This window comes from Sorex fumeus, unplaced genomic scaffold (assembly GCF_029834395.1).
Source record: "Sorex fumeus unplaced genomic scaffold, SorFum_2.1 ptg000043l, whole genome shotgun sequence".
NCBI classification, from domain to species: Eukaryota; Metazoa; Chordata; class Mammalia; order Eulipotyphla; family Soricidae; genus Sorex; species Sorex fumeus.
The window spans coordinates 9,565,984-9,583,085 of NW_026606100.1; the positions used below are offsets into that span (position 1 = coordinate 9,565,984).

Here is a 17,102-nt window from a genome sequence, read left to right on the forward strand (position 1 = left end):
CTTCTTGTGGATACTGGATTTAAGTTCCTTAATGATGAATAATAGTCATCAGAAAAAGCGTGAACTGTTAATTAAGAGTGAATGCTTAGATTTGTTAGACATTAATAGTGATTAATTCTTCGTTTAGTAAATACTTATAGCTTATTTTGTGCTAGGTGCTATACTAGTCCACTAAAGTCTTAGGTCAGGCAATAATAATAATAATAATAAAAGGTAAAGGTAAAGGCCCTCCCGTTGATCGTCGATTTGCTCGAGCGGGCCCAGTAACGTCTCCATTGGAGACTTTGTTGTTACTGTGTCTGGCATATCGAATACTCTCGGTAGCTTGCCGGGCTCTCCGAGAGGGGCGGAGGAATCGAACTCGGGTCGGCCATGTTGGCCGCGTGTAAGGCGAACGCCCTACCCGCTGTGCTATATTATTATATATAATAATAATAATAAATGGAGTTAGTCTGAATAAAAGTTCCAATTAGTCTAGCACAGATATTTCTTTGAATATTATGTGTTTTAAATCTTATGGGAATGACTCTCAAGCTTGAGAGAGAGAGAGAGAGAGAGAGAGAGAGAGAGAGAAATCATGTACCAGCTAATAGTCTTTACTGGAGCAAATAGGATGAAGTTGCAGTTTGCTGAGCTGAAGAGCAGGTTCAGAGAAGAACAAGAATTTAGTTTTTGAATAGTTTGACCTAGTTAGCAAGGAACCATAGTGTATGCATTCCTGCAGCTCACAGATTGGGTCAATTCTTTATGTATAGCAGGTGCTTAATAAGTGATTGCTTTTAAATTGATTGGTTATTTGACTGTTATAATTTTTTTAAATAATTTTAACCCTTGTCTCTTTAGTATTAGCTCTGTTTATACCAAAAAGAAAAGCACATTTGGATCATAAATGGAAGATAACTTTGAACTGTATTTTCAGTGAAGTTGATGTGTCTCTCTCTGGCCAGAGTGCTTTGTTAAACAGCTTTTAGCCAAGTTCCTTTAATGAAGTGTCTCTGTATAATATCTACATAACTTTAGTATAAGCAAAATTTATTAATACATCAGGATTTTTTATAGTATAGCTTAATGCCTCTAGTGTGTGTGGTAGCAAATGATCAAAGTATATAATAGACACACATCAGATTAACCCTTATTTTCTGATAAAGGAGCTTATTTTCAAGAATAATTTAGAAAGCCTTTATTGGCCAGTTTTAGGTGATAAATGTGTTTAAATTTTATCCTGCTCGCTGTGATCTGCAGTACTGATAATTTGCAATACTGCCTATGAAGTTCCTAACCCACCAGAGTAACCATTTCCCTCTGTCATTGTCTTGGGGTCCCTCACTGCTTTGTGCCTGGTCCCCACTGTCTCCATCCACATTAAGATCAGTTCTCAAGCTCTGTTGCCTCTAGTTATTTGTTATTACAGGTGAGATAATTCTGTCTCTCTCTCCTGATTAACTTTGCTCAGCATGATACCCTCCAGTTCCATTCCTGTAGCAGCAAACTGCATGTTTTTATCTTTTCTTAGAGACTAGTAGTATTCCATTTTGTATCTGTACCTCAGTTTCCCTAGCCAGTCATTAGTTCTTGGACTCGGGTTGTTTCCAGGTTTTGTCTTTTGTGAATAGTGCTGCAATGAACATAGGAATACAAATGTCTTTTCTAATTAGAGTTTTGGTGTACTTGGGGTTAATGCCCAGAAGTGGAATTGCTGAACTCAGTTGGATACTTAGTTCTTTGAGAAGTGTCCGTGTTGTTTTCCAGAAAGGTTGAGCCAGTGGACATTCCCACAAGCATTTTCCCCTGCATCCCCACCAGCACGGGTTGTTTTTGTTCTTCTCAATGTGTGCCAGCCTCATTGGTACAAGGTGATATCTTGTTTTGATTTGCATTTCCCTCATGATCGGTGATACATGCGACACCCAATGATGCTCAGGGGTTCCACCTGGCTCGGCACTCAGGAATCACTCCTGGAGGAGCTCATGGGACCATATGGAACATGAGGGATCTAACCCAGTCAGCTGCATGCAAGGAGAGATAGTACTGAAATGTCTCTCCAGCCTGTGTCAAGCATTTTTTCATGTACCTATGGGCCATCTCTGTGTCTTTTTGGGGGGATTTTCTGTTCATATCTTTAGCCCATTTCTTGTGGGGTTGATTGTTTTTTTCTTCTTGTTCAGTTCTGTAGTGCTTTATGTGCCTTGTATATTAAATCTTTGTCAGATGAGTGGTGGGCACATATTCTTTTCTAATCCATGGTATCTTTCTATTCTGGTCATCATTTCTTTTACAGTAAAAAGCTTCTTAATTTGACGTGGACTACTGTTAGACTACATCAAATTAAGGTGTTAAACTTAAACACTCCCCAACCACCCTCCCACCCCATCAAGAAATTATTTTCCTTCAGACATAGAACAGAGTTGCTGTTCTTAATCATTTTCGAAGCTCTGATTCCATGACTTGTGTTTTGTTCTTTTATGAATTAAATTTGTATTTTCCTTGCTCTTCATTTCTCATTCATACTGAAATAACCTGTGACATTTAAAACTTAAAGTTTTTGATGTTACAGTTTATGACTTAAGACTATTTGACAAGATTTTGAAGGCTTTGGGTTGTGATAACATAATGTTCTCATTGTATGTGAAACTGACTCTTTTTTTCCTTCGTGGCTTCGGTGTCAGTGCATACATGCAAATGCGAGCATGATGCAAAATGAGCCTTACACGAGCGAGGCATTGAAAAACCACAACTGGGAGCAGTGACAACTGCCGTTTCATTTTAGGAATTGCAGGCACCAGGCGCCATAGGGACATGTCATTTGATAACTGCATTGCTCAGGTGTGCCAGTGTTCTCTAATTAATACAACTGGTTTCTCAGCTTCGACTATCGATTCAAGAAAAACCCATCTATAAAGCCTCTGAAAATCAGCATACCTTTAAAACTGTTTGTAAACATCTGCAAGGTTCCGTATTGTAGGCAGCGATATTTCCCACCATGGAACTATTAAATCTGATTAATTGTACCATTGAGGAGGGTTTTAGTTACTTTTACTTTAATTGTAAACTTGTACTCTTGGAAGTTCTACATCCTGGTTTAATTAGGTGAGATTGAAGGCTAGCTTAAATGGGTTGCTTGCCTAGAAAACTATGGTAATGGAAATCTAATTGTAGAGTCTCTAAGTACACATTGGAACATTGGAACCGTGTAATAGAAGAAGCATTAGTTCAATGCTTAGAAAACAAGGGTTCGTGTTCTCAGAATTACATTACCAGGTTGTATTGCTTAGGGCCTGGATCTCTTTGGGAAAGTGTCCCCAAAATCCTAGGTATATCCGGAAAAGTCCTAGAGAAGATGTCATTTCCGAGACTTTCTGCTGCCCCCTGGTGGTATTCTTAGTGCAAAGCTACAGCTATATAAATAAGCAGCGCCTGGGTTACGATGGGAATACACAACCCAGCTTAATGGGTAGGGAACATCTCTTTTAGGCAGCTGAACTTCGTTGCCATTAACTTCAGTCGACAAGGAAGCTTAGTGAAGGTGGCCCCGGAAAATGTGAAATGATCAAGGTAGAACTGGGAAGTCATGATCAACGATCATGGAACGAAGCTAATGATAGTAAATACTAATTTTAAGAGTCAGTGTAATTGATTTCATTTTTCTAAAAAATGCTTTGAGCATGGAGGTGAAGGCATCTCCTTGGAATCCTTGATTCTGTTTACTTGCAGGATCCAAGGAAGGAAGCAGGCAGGCGGGGGAGCCTTTATGAAAGAGAAATAGAACAGGGTGGGAGCACGGACAGTGCCTTCAGGCTGCCAAAAGTGCCATCAGTTTCAAGATTACCCCTTTCGGATGCTCTGTAGTCCGAAAATAATTTGATCTCATCTAGCTATCAAAGTATTAGAAATTTATTTTCGGAGATAGACTTAACTTGCTTTCTCCTATGTGGACCTGTGAGTTGTTGCTAATTTTGAAACACGGTGTTAGTCCCCAGGGTCATATTCCTTAAATTAGTTTTTCTTTTACCTCAGTGAGTGAAATTTATTTTTAATAAGTGTAGGTTTTAGAAGAGATTTGGTAGACTCACTGGAGTGAAAAAGCTTTCATTATGCAGCTAGTGGGTATTTCTTATCTCAGTGAACTTAACTGTGGATAACATTTAAAATTTTTTTATATTAACCAAGAAATTGTGTTCTTTTCTTTCAGCCCGCTATCAGTTACCAACACTAGGCAGTCCTGAATTTAAACAACAAAGGTATACTTTAATGTTAGTTTTTTTTTATTGTTAAGCTGGATCAGGGCCTCACTCGGTCTTTCACAGTCTGTAGATCATAAAACATGGCCGCGTTTCTGAGTAAAATCATCACACACCTAAGACCTTTTTACTGCTAGAGAGTAGAGAGAGGAGAGACGTAGCTTAGAAACCATACTGTTAAGAATTCTAAGACTTTTTTTTTTTGGCCTTTTGGGTGACACCCAAAAGGGGTTGGTTACTCCTGGCAGTGCTCAGGGGACCATGTGGGATGCTGAGTCGAACCCGGGTCGCCTCATGCAAGGCAAACGCCGTACCTGCTGTGCTATCATTCCAGCCCTGAGAATTCTAGGACATTTTTAACGCTATCTAATGAGAAAATATATTTGAAACCTGAAGTTCTTTAGAAAATCTTAGGAAAATGGTTGTTATATATAAAATATAGTTAATCTTTCGGTACTACTCTCCTTTCGTAGTTTTAAAGAGGCATGTCTGTCATGTTTGGCCCATGACCATAGCATAACTATATGTGACAATAAAACTATAAAGAATGTACAAAAAATACCTTGTAACCTAAGGGGGAGAAATTCTTTTTTTCCTACTCATTTTAGATTCTCTGCCTAGAGTCCGATAAGGAAAACTGATGAAGAGACTAACCAGAGAGAAGCAATGAAGTGGATTCAGGTGTATGGCATTAACACATGGACATACAGTAATGAGCTCAAAGGAATAGTCAGAGCTTGTGTTTACGCAGCATCTTAACAAAGAATTTCTTTTTTTTTTAAATGTAGGAGTGATAGGACAGCGGTAGGGCATTTGCCTTGCACGCAACCAGCCTGGCTGAGCCGGGTTCGATTCCTCCACCCCTCACGGAGAGAGAGGAGGCAAGCCTCTCGGAGAGCCTGGCAAGCTACCGAGAGTATCTCGCCCGCGTGGCAAAGCCTGGCAAGCTCCCCGTGACATATTCAATATGCCAAACATAGTAACAGCAAGTCTCAAAATGGAGACGTTACTGGGCCCGCTCGAGCAAATCGATGAACGGGAGGACAGTGTTTGTTTGTTGTTTAATGTAGGAGTACTGCTATTTATTCAGCCACTGATTAGCTGATTGAATTGTGCATGAACTCCACCTTTTTTTTTCATTTTTTATAATTTTATTTATTGAATCACCGTGAGAGCAGTTACAAAGCTTTTGGGTCTAAGTCTCAGTCATACAATGAAACACCCGTACCTTCACCAGTGCCCATTCTCCACCCCCAACAACCCCAGTATACCCCCATCCCACACCCTCCCCCTACCTGTGGGGCAGATGATTTCCACATTACTCTCTCTCTGCTTTGATCACATTCAATATTTTGACACCAGACCCACCCTCATTATTTGAGATTTTACCCGAACACTCAGATCTGCTGAAAAGGCAACAGTAGACAATTTGTTTTCTATTGCTGGTTATGAAGAACATATGATGTCGCGTGGCTGCAGTAGTGGCCACGCGATTTTGAAATTCCGAAATTTTAACACTTAAATCTGGAGGGATTTCTGCCAAAAGCCACTGGGTTTCGAGATTTGCTCCTGAGTCTCTGGGATCATGGCCGTTGAGCAGCTTGATCAGGAGCCAGAGAGGCCATTCGTGGGCGATGACTTGGGGTCTCATTGGGACAGGGAGGACAGGACCGGCTACACCCCCATCCCATGAGGCCCAAAATGTCTCGTCACTGCAGGCCCAAACCAGATTGTCAAGTGGCCTCTGGAGGATGATGGCCACAGAGCCGCCAGGGGAAGCAGGCGAAGGGACAACACCCTTTCCCCTGGGGTGGCCTGGTGACGTAACCTACTTGCAGGGTCCGGATGCATTTCTGCCAAAAGCCGCTGGATTTTGAGATTTGTTTCTGAGTCTCTGGGATCATGGCTGTTAAACAGCTTGATCAGGAGCCAGAGAGGCCGTTCGTGGGCGATGACTTGGGATCTCGTTGGGGTGGGGAGGACAGGACCGGCTCCACCCCCATGCCGTGAGGCCCTGTGTGTCTCGTCACTGGGGGCCCAACCCTGACTGGCCTCTGGAGGATGGCAGCCACCAGGCCACTAGGGGGAACAAATTTAACAAAGAATTTAAAAAAAAAATGTTTAGAACAGTAGCTTGACAAGAGTAAGGCTTTTGGACTGAGAGGAGCTACAAACATGAGAAACAGATACCTAGGAAACTTAACTGACGGTGGAGAGGGGTCAGACTCAGCATGGTTTGCCCTGTGGAAGCTTGTTCCTGCAGTGCAGCTCTGGACCGAGAGAGTCTAGAGTTTTCTTCGGTGATTAACTTCTGCCCTTTTCCTGCAGGAGAGTGGGCATTCTTTTACAGATCTGCCTTCTAGAAGCACACGGGGGAGGATGAAGGGCTCATCTGTTTCTGCCGCAGATTCTCAGTTGCTTTCAGCTTGAATGAATCCTTGGTGTTTGCAGGTTGTACTGCGCCGCCAGACCAAGCACAGTGTCTCTGTGCTTTCGTGACTCTTGTGACCAGGACTGGAAGTGCAGAAAGAAAGGTCACAGGTGGAGGGGCCAGAGAGTACAGCAGGTAGGGCGCTTACCCTGCATGCAGCTGGCCAGGGCTCCATCCGTGGCATCCTGTGTGGTCCCCGAGCCCACCAAGACTGATCCCTGAGCACAGAGCCAGGAGTAAGCCCTGAGCACTGCTGGGTATGGCTCTCCACCCCAACCATCCCTCCACCCCCGTCCCCCTCCAAAAAAAAAGTTAAAGGATGTGTAAAAATAAACATTACGCTGACTGTTCAGTAACCTCTGACCCCACCACTGTAAACGTTTACTTTTTAAGCATTCTTTGTTTTATACGTATAAAAGTGAAGGAATGTGTAAAGATAGAGGTAAGGAGGCTGTGTGGGAAGAAGACGAAGAGGAGCATGGCCGGGCGTGAGGAGGCAGAGGGGATGGAGCCCTCATCACCAGTCTCTTTGCCTTTTAAGTAATTCGCTAAATATAGGAAAATAGTGGTAGAAATGTATTTCATTTGCAGCTGTTTGACAGACCCCTTTGATCTGGCAATTCATGTCCCCTTGAGCACTCACAGTTTCTCTGAAATCCCATTGGAACGTACCTCCACACACTCCTTCTCAAGTTCCCGCTGTCCACATCCAGGAAGAACTGCCGGGCTTTCTTTCCCTTCCTTAAGCTTTGTAGCCTGGCTCTCCATAGTCCATGTTTCTGTCACATGTTTCTGTCACTTTCTGAGAGATTCCTTTTCAGCTTTCTTTTCTGTTGCATATTTCACATCAACGCTGAAATTCCAAGAGCTTTCTTTTTCAAATTTTCAGATATCCCTCGGAGAATGTGAATATTTTTTTTCCCTAACATTAGAATTCCCCTCACTTTGTTTAAAATCTTTTTTTGTTGATTATGCTTTTGTCTTAGACTTTCATAATAATTGGAAAGCATCTTCAACTGCCTGCTGATTATTATGAACCCATTTTTATTATTATTATTTGGTCTTGGATTTGACCCACACCTAGCAGTGCCCGGGCTAACTCCTGACTCTGTCTATACTCAGGAATCACTAGGGGCTTGGGGGGACCATACGGGGTGCTGAGGACTGAGTCCAGGCCGGCTACAAGCAAGGCAAGCTCCATACCCACTGTACTATCACTCCAGTCCCATTCCTATTTTGAAGAGAGCACTAACAACACAGCCTGAGTGAAATGCGTGTATGTGGATTTCTGTGCAAATGCCTTACTGCTGTTTTCTTTTTAACTATCTGGAGTCTCGGGGGGGGGGGGGGGCAGTTATCAGCTTACCCACCTGGAAGCTTTCCTCCGCTGTCCCAGTACACTGTGTCTGAAGGGCTAGGGAATGTTTCATCTGACATCTAACATGATCAGTCTCCTGTTTTTTTGTGCAGTGTCCCTACTGACAGTTGCTGGCGACCCTAATACAATGATTTTCCATTTCTTTTTCCCAGAGAGTAAATTTTCCTCTCTCCTCTATGATGAGAAGATGGTTTGGCTGTGTCAGTGAGAGTCCAGAGACACCTTCTTAAGTGGTATTTCAACAGTCCTCATCTTTCTACAGTTTCTGTTACAGAATTTATCTTCTTTCTTCTCTTTCCTCTTTGATGCCTTGGGCGCCATTTCTTTGGCTCTGCTCTCAGTTGCCACTCGCCCATAGGCTTCTCATTTTCCTGATCTATGCTGCCGTTTTCCCCTATTCTCTTCTCTTGACCCTTTTATTTCTCCAGTTCTGGTGCTATCTCCTTTTATGAGCGTTTTAAATGGCAGTAGGAGCTACTTCATATGTTTAGTCAGACACGTTTTAAAAATCTTATTCAACTTTTGATTTCTTAGACTCAGTTTTCTATCCCTTTGGTTCCCCAACCCCTTCAAAAGAATGCGTGGATGCTGATTGATGACTTGAGTTTAGAAGTAGGAGCCACAATAAGTTTCTCTCTCTCTCTCTCTCTCTCTCTCTCTCTCTCTCTCTCGGGAGATAGTGGAATTTAGGAAGCTCAGGGCTCCTACCAGCAATTCTCAGCCATCTGCGCCTTCAGAACGATGCAAGAACCTGAGGTGTGGTAACTGCTTGGGCCCTGCTGTGCAAAGGATCATTGGTGCCACCCCAGCAATGCTGGTGGCCTCCAGGGCCACACAGTGATATTCAGGAGATTGAGTCCCAGTCAGTTAACCACTGACCCCACCCCTGAAAGTCCAATGTATCAAGTGATCAGATTATATATTAGAAAGACTATTGATAGCAGACTGGAGGTGGGCTTCAGTTGGGCCAGACTGGAAGCAGAAATTAAAGCAGTTGTAAGTGGGGATAAGAAACAGGAGGCAGATTTAGAGACTTTTCAAACTAGAATCTTGAGGAGTTACCGATTAGATACAGCACTCAGCTGAGTGAGTGAAGCAGGAGGTGGCAGTTCCTTGGGCCAGATTCAGTTGCATTTTTGTTTTTCCACTAAGCAGGTGAAATTTGAATGTGGTGGTTCTGGCTTGCCCTGTCCAGTTTTCCACATCTGCACCATTCCTGATTCTCTCACCCAACTGGACCTGACCTACCTCATCTCATAAGGCGGGGCCTTCTCATCAGAAGGCGAGAGGTGGCCTGGCCAACTTTCCTACGCAGACTTTGTTATTACATCTGCTTCGCCAGTGGGTGTGAAGAGAGCCCGAGATGAGAGGCAGAGTAGGAATGAGGGAGCGAGATGACCTCATTCCTGTTCTCTGCTGCCAGCGTTCTGCCTCCGTCCCCAGCCTCTAAACTCCATCTGCACTCAGTCTCTTGCCTGGCCACTCTTCCATTTTCTTGTAGAAAAGAGGAATGGGCAAAGGATCTGGACTTAAGTAATTCTGCTACATAGCATATTAAGATTGTGTTCTAATGCTTGCTTTACATTTGCAGACTGGTATGCGGTTGCATATTTCGTACTTCTTAGTTGAAAGATAAACAGGTTAGTTGAAAGAGAATAGGAATTGAAGTCAACGGGCTTTTATCATTATTGGGGAACTGGGAATAGATTGGGCCACAGCAGTCTGTGCTTAGGGCTTCTTCCTCCTGGTGGTGCTCAGGGTACCACATGCGATGCTTGCCTTACTATTGCTCTGGCCCCTCCATGTGTGCTTGCTTTTCTTTTTTTTTTTTCTTTTTCTTACTTTTCCACGTGTGCTTTCTAACCCTTATTAATTCCCTGCAGTAATCCAGTTCTGCTTTTACTATACTGATATGTGAACAGAGACTGTTTAAGTGAGCCATACCGTGAACACCAGTTTTCAACACCCCCCTCAACCTCAATATTCCAAGGGAGGGGGGTCTAGGTAAAAACTGCATAAGCAAGGAGACCACAGCACATGACAAGAGTGCCAACAAACAGAATGGGGACCACGGTCAGAAAAAAAATGGAGAAAGAACTTTAGAATATGCTATTGAAGTTCCTTTAAAAGAGAATGATAAAGCATGGCCGCATCCATTTCTCAAGCCATTGATGTTTTTCACATCCCTGGTCTACTTTTATGATGCATGCCATCATTTTTATTCCAGCTGAACAAGCAGTAAAGGAGAAGGGTTTAGCTTACATTTAAAAAAAAAGAATGAGAAGGAAAGCAGTGAAGTGTGTGTAATGGAAATAAGTCAGTGTTAGTCTTTGCCAGGCCTCTTGGGCCAAATGAGATCACCGTGATACACACTGGCTCGACAAGAGAGCCAAAGGAATTTGGAAACATTGATTATATCCTAATGTTCTTGAGTGCTGTTAGAGTCCATCTGTGTCCAAGAACTACAGAATAAGTAGATGAGTATTAAAATAGCACTGCTGGTTTCAGGCTTGGAAAGGCAGTTAATAAGCTGGGCAGGAATAGATCATATTCAGAGTTTCAGCATTTGGGTTCTGTGAAGAATGAAACCGGAAGGGAAAAACTATAGTGATTATTTGTCATTAGAGCTATGCAAAGAGTTCCTTATTGTGATGACAAGACACAGCTTTTGAATGATCTTTTACTTTGGGCAGTATACTGTGTAATGGATGGATATTAAAGAAAATACAGATGATAGACAATTGTAATTCTGATGTTTGTTGTTTTTTTCCTTTGGAATGATGGAAAATATCTGAGGCCAGAATTTCTTTATACACATAGGCTCAGATTTCAGCTTTATCTTTGTTGGTGGTTTGGCTCATATCCTGGTACTGTTATGTTTGGAGATTTTTGAAGGATTTAGGGACCTAATTATACACAAGGGCAAAAAAATCTAATTATTTAGAGAAATCTGCAAGTCCATCTCATACTTAATGCTGATGTCAAAAGCATCTGTTTTTAATTTTACAGTGTAGCCTGTATATTTAAAGCAGGGAATATGATTGGGAAAAAATTAGCCCCTTTCTGTATATAAGTAATTTGTGTTTATTAGAGTAATTAAGGGCTGGAGCCCATACACAACAGGTAGGGCATTTGCCTTGCACGCAGCCAACTCGGGTTCAATTCCCCTGCCCCTTTCGGGAGCCCAGCAAGCTACTGAGAGTATCTTACCCACACGGCAAAGTCTGGCAAGCTACCGTGACATATTCAATATGCCAAAAACAGTAACAAGTCTCACAATTTGTTGTGAGATGTTACTGGTGCCCGCTCGAGCAAATCAGTGAACAATGGGAGGACAGTGCTATCATGCTACAGAGTAATTACACTATACTGAAAAAAATTAAGCAAAAACTAGTCTTGTTACTAAATTAGTCTTGTTACTCCAACATAACAATTTGAATATAGCCTATCACCTTTTAGGTTTCCCCTCCCTCTCTCACTATTTTATAAATACACATATAGTACAAGTGTATTTATAAAAATGTATTCATTGTTTTTTGTAACTTGCTTGACTAGTCTATAAATATAGAATTATAAGTTTATATAACTACATAATTCATGTATAATTATGTGTATTAGTTATTAATGAGTACTTTGGTATAATACTCTAATATAATAATGTGTTTAATCATTTGTGATGTAGAACCTCTAAGAGGTTTATGAGTTTTGCTGTAATTGTTACAATTTTGAGTGGAGTGGATTTGGATTTGGGGGCTACATCCAGCAGTGCTTGGGGTCTCCTCTTGGTACACTCTTGGTAGGTACTCCTCTTGTTGCCCATGGAACTGTGTGTTGCTGGGGATGAGCCCTGGACTGTCTTACATGCTAAGTATGTTCTTGGCCTGTTGAGTTATCAAACCAGCCTTGCTATAGTTATATTTTAATGTTCTGATTGCTAAATATTTATGTTCAGTCAAAAAGAATGGCTTGGTGGAGGCTGAAGAAATGGGAAATGAGATTTTGACAGTCCCGTGGTGGTAGGATTTTCCTTGCTGCTTGTGAGACAGATTTTTATATCATACCATCAGCAAAAAGCAGAGTCATGAGGAATAGTATATACTGATCATGACCAGTTTCATTCCTATCATCCTTTTCTTTGTTTGTTATTGTCTGTTTATTTGGGGGCCACACCCAGCAATGCTCAGGAATTACTCCAGGCCCTGTGCTCAGAAATTATTTCTGGTGGAGCTCAGGAGGCCATATGGAATGCTGGGAATCAAACCCATGTTGGTTGTGTGCAAGGCAAACTCTGCCCTGTTGTACTATGTTCTGGCCCCTCATCTTGGCTCATTTTGCTAGCCACAGTGAATCTCTTTCTTGCTGGAACATTGAAGTTACCTACATTGGAGTAGGTCATAGTGTACAATGAAATAGTGCATAGAAAGGGGAGCTTACAGTTAGGAAATTTAGAAAAAAATACATTCAAAGACTTGGAAATCTGTCAGCATCATTAAAATAAACAAGATGAGTTGCGTTGTGCTCAGTTGGCAGTGCTTGGTGAAAACACTAACTTTTGTAAGAAACCAAAAGTTGCCATCACAGGAGCCATCACTTATGGCCTGAAGTCTTCCAGTGAGGTGGATTGGAAGACACTGTCAGCAAACTCTTCTCTTTTTTGTATCTGAGCAAAATACACTCAGTTCCAGAAGTCATTCCTTAAGAATGATGATTTAATTCACAAAACAGTCTGGCTACGGAATTGTGAACTTTGGAAGTAGAAGCAACTTAAACCAAAGAACAGTTTCAAGATTTAGGCACTAGAAATAATGTTATAAAATTTCCTCAGCTATAAACAAAATAAATTTATTCATTTACTATTTACTATTACTGCTACTAGTTACCATTACTATTAGTCATTTTTTCTCAAGTAAGTATAATTTTATAAATTTGATCCATTTAACTCTATGTGTTGTTAGGATAAGATACAGCTTATTAGATTGGTTTGGAGAAAAGCATTTAGGAGCTATCCAGATAGAGTTAAAGAAGAATTAAACACCAGCCTCATGAGTATTCTATGACCTGTGTTGCCCAAAAGGTCCATTAACTTATTGCCGACTTTAATGGAAAATTCTAGTAGATATAAAGGCCTTTATCTAGACTTGAAATGTTTACAAAAAGTAGTTTGTCTGTTTCACAATGTCAGTTCTTGATCTATTTTCCTTTTTAACAAATTCCTCTAGGCAGTTTCTTGTTATAGTCTGAGCTAAATTTACTTGCTCACCAAATTTTGAACTTGCATTTAGTTGATTACATAAGCTAGTTGAATAAATTTATATATATCATGTTAATTTTGGTTTTGTTTATAGATATTTAATTCATGAAGTAGAAATTTCAGTTTACTTATACTTAAAAGACTAATTAAACACCAACTACTTTCTCTTTCATTTGCTATTATCAGCAATAAATACATCTAGAGTTTCACTGACATGCTAGCTATATTTTCTTCAATCCCAGTTCCCTCTTCCCTTAAAAAAACATAAATTCAATTCATGTCTTAAATATATATAATTATGTATAATGATATCTATGTACATAGGTAGGGAGTACAATGGGGTAGGGAGTTTGTCTTGCATGTGATTGACCTGGGTTTGATCCCCAGCATCCAGGAGTAATTCCTGAGTTCAGATCCTGCCAGGTATGGCCCCAAAACCAAAATAAATAAGTGAAAAGCTGTTAATGTTTAGACTCTAGTGCTCTTTTTTCCTGAAATGAATTCAAGAGAACTCTAAAAAAATTTTTTTCAAGAATTTTTTTAACTCTCTTTCACGCATTCAAGTCTGTGAGACATTTGAATATTTGCAGTGGAGAGCTCTGGAAAGCTCTTTTAAGCCCCATTAGGTATGCACAAGATTTTAAAGAAATGACGGTCTCTCTGTCTGGTGTAACCAAAAATTACAGAAGAATGAGAATTCCGTCTCTCAAATGTTGTGGTATTTTGAGGTAAAGACTATGTATAAATTGTATTCCTCTCCCACTTAATAGTTTTTAGAAATAATCTAATGATTTAAGCTATCAGTATTACTTCACACTCCCCTAGTAGAGGATTCAGGGTGACTTCCCAGATGGTAGGGGGAGAATATTTTCTGAGTCCATCCTAATGTTCAGTCTGCTCGATCTAGAGGTGGAAACAGTCTCCTGTCCCCCTTTGCAGAAGCTTTGTAATATATTGTAGCTTGCGTATACATGTCCAGGGGAGAGTCACTTTCCCTCTCCTCCATTGCTGTACCCTGTGTATTCCTCACCTTTGAGCAGTTGCCCCCGAAGTCCTCAGTAGCTGCCCAACAGTTACTTCCATAGAGACAGCTGCTTCCCTCCTGCAGAATTTCATCATCTGCTGCAGGAACACAGCAGTATGCTTTTATTTTCAAGCTCAAAGCCTGTTTCAGGGATAAAGGCTTATTTTCTCATGAAATTTCGAAGCAGTTTTTATTCAGAATGACTTGAGCTCTTAAAAAGACCTTTTGGAAGCGGCAGCTTCAGTAAATATTTATGCAAAGTCACAATAGGCCCAGTTGGGCACTAAGAAAGGAAATAGGTGCGTTGCAAAAAAGAATGAGCCGTATTTCTTGGAGTGATTAATAGCTTTCATTCCTTTTGCATCATTGGGTCCTCATAGTACTTGCAGTTGTCTGAAGTAGGTGAAGTGGTTAATCCTGATTTTTGGTTTTTGGATTTTTCTTTTTTTTTCCCCCAGAGGAAGGTGAGGCTTCTGAAGGTCAAAGGAATTTGCCAGGAAGGAAAGTAACTGCTTGGATATTAACTGCAAGATCCTCAACTCCTACAGTTTTTTTTTTTTATATATACCTCACCGTAGACACAAGATAGCTAAATGATGTCACAGTTATCAACAAGGTAGGAATGAGGGTTGTATAATTATGAAGTAGTTGGAAAGGCTCTGTAGAGGAACCTTCTCTTAAGGTCTAAGGGAGGAATCTGAACTTGTTAAAGAGTCACTGTCACTGTCCTCCCACTGTTCATCAATTTGCTCGAGCAGGCCCAGTAATGTCTGTATTGAGAGATTGTTGTTACTGTAGTTGATGGCAAAGGTGGGAAAGCACACTGGACTGTCTTTGGGTAGAAAGGATTTTGTTTTCCTAGTTGATCAATGCAAGACATTGTTAACTTGTTTTTTTTAAATACGGTAACAGGTTTCTCACTTAGTTTCTCCTGCTGTTTTTGAGCAGCGTTGACTTTTGTAAACTACCTGACGGACATGATTGATTGTTCAAGATAAGTTTCCTTTGGGCAGAGACCCGTGTGTATTGGGCATCAGAGAGAGAAGGGGAGAACAAAGTGGGGACCCTCTAGAGTCTCCTGCCATTGTACGTTTTATTCTATTTTAAAGACATCTTTTTTCCCACTTTATTTTACTTTATTTTATTTTAATGTAGGAGTACTGCTATTTATTCAGCCACTGATTCGCTGATTGAATTGGGCATGAACTCCACAAAGACACATCTTTAAGAGAGCAACAATTTCCTCCTCAGAGAGAAGGGTAGTGGTGCCTTGGTCTTTGTGGTTCTGAAGGGGTTTTCTCCCATGCAGACTGTTTGCTTTGGGGAAAGGGGGTAAATGATGAACCTAGCCAGAAAGCCTACTCCTCGGCCCATTTGCAAAGCCTGGAATATCTTTTAAGTTCTACTGCAGTTGTATTAGTTGTGACTTGAGTTGGGAACCTGGGGAGTGAAGTGGGCTTTCTGTCTATCTCCATTCCAGAGTCAGACTTTGGGATTCAGCAGAGTCTTTGAAATCAGAAGTTAATTGATCATTTCCTGGGTCTGAACATTCCACAGAAAACTTTGCTTTAGAGTTCTCATGGCTGCAGTGTTATTGGCGCTGCTGCCCCTCCTCTGAGGCCTACTTGTAGGGAAGGCTGGGTCTCCTGCCGAGAGTCCCCTTTTCCCACAGCACCTTTTGCAGGACTCCTGTTTGGCATGTGTCTTGTCATTCTGGGCAGGACTAGTGATGGCATGCTCTTCTGTAGTGGGCTTTTGATTTGGTTTCATTCTTTTATGCTAGGGAGGTCACACCTGACTTTGTTTAGAACTTATTCTTGACTCTGCATTCAGGAATCACTTCTGGCAGGCTTGGAGTACCCTATGGTGCCAGCCACAAACAAAAAACAAATAAACACCGCCCTCCCGTTGTTCATCGATTTGCTCGAGCAGGCCCAGTAACGTCTCCATTGTGTGACTTATTGTTCCTGTGTTTGACATATGGTATACGTCGTGGATAGCATGCCAGGCTTTGCCGTGCGGGCAAGATACTCTTGGTAGCTTGCCGGGCTCTCCGAGAGGGGCGGAAGAATCGAACCTCGCTCGGCCGGGCTGGCTGCGCTAAAGGCCCTACCGCTGTGCTAGGGGTCTGCCACATGCAACGCAAACAACCTACCCTCTACTTTTGCTCTGGACCCTCTGTAGTGGTTTGGGGTTTTGTTATTATTGTTGTTTGTTTGTTTGTTTGTTTGTGGGGGGTTGTTTGTTTTTCAGAGGTGGTACCGGGGGGGAGGGCATACCTCACAATGTGCAGGACTTACTCCTGGCTCTACACTTGGTAGTCACTCCTTGTATGGGTTGGGGGACTATAGCAAGGTTCCAGGGCTTGAACCAGGTGGGCTGCCTTACCCACTGTACTATCACTCCAGCCCCTTCTGTAAGTGACCAGACTCACTTCAGTTTCATAATTCTCTGGAGCATTTCCACCTCAGTCTCTTTCATCATCCACATTATTGGTTTCAGGGGCCATATTCCACAGTGCTCTATTGTGTTTACTCCAGCTCAGTGCTTGGGGTCACTCTTGGCAATATGCAGGGGACATGTAGTGTTGGAGATTGAACCTGAGCCATCCGCATGCCAAAAAGACAAAATACATGCACTTTTGTGCTTGAGTCTGTTGAGCTCTCTAAGTGTTCCATGGTAGTATTCAGTAGCAGAGGCGTGTGTGGTTGCTGTATTCTTATTGAACCGTTTGTGCGTTTCTGATCCCAAGGGACATTTTCTGAGATAGTGAGCAAATA

General features: G+C 41.7%; 1 protein-coding gene across 10 annotated transcripts in view; it reads left to right on the plus strand.

Annotated features, from left to right (window-relative positions):
* Nucleotides 1-17,102, plus strand: part of SGMS1 (sphingomyelin synthase 1) — a 309,219-nt gene that overhangs the window by 242,560 nt on the left and 49,557 nt on the right. The window contains exon 1 of one of the 10 annotated variants that reach the window (XM_056120604.1): nt 4,190-4,238. The exons of 7 other annotated variants lie outside the window; for them this stretch is intronic. The gene's annotated coding sequence lies outside the window, so the exon portion shown is untranslated. Of the gene's footprint in view, nt 1-4,189; nt 4,239-8,262; nt 8,281-14,920; nt 14,939-17,102 lie in introns of those variants that run through there. 2 more of the 10 variants (XM_056120610.1, XM_056120609.1) reach the window with 2 other exon arrangements.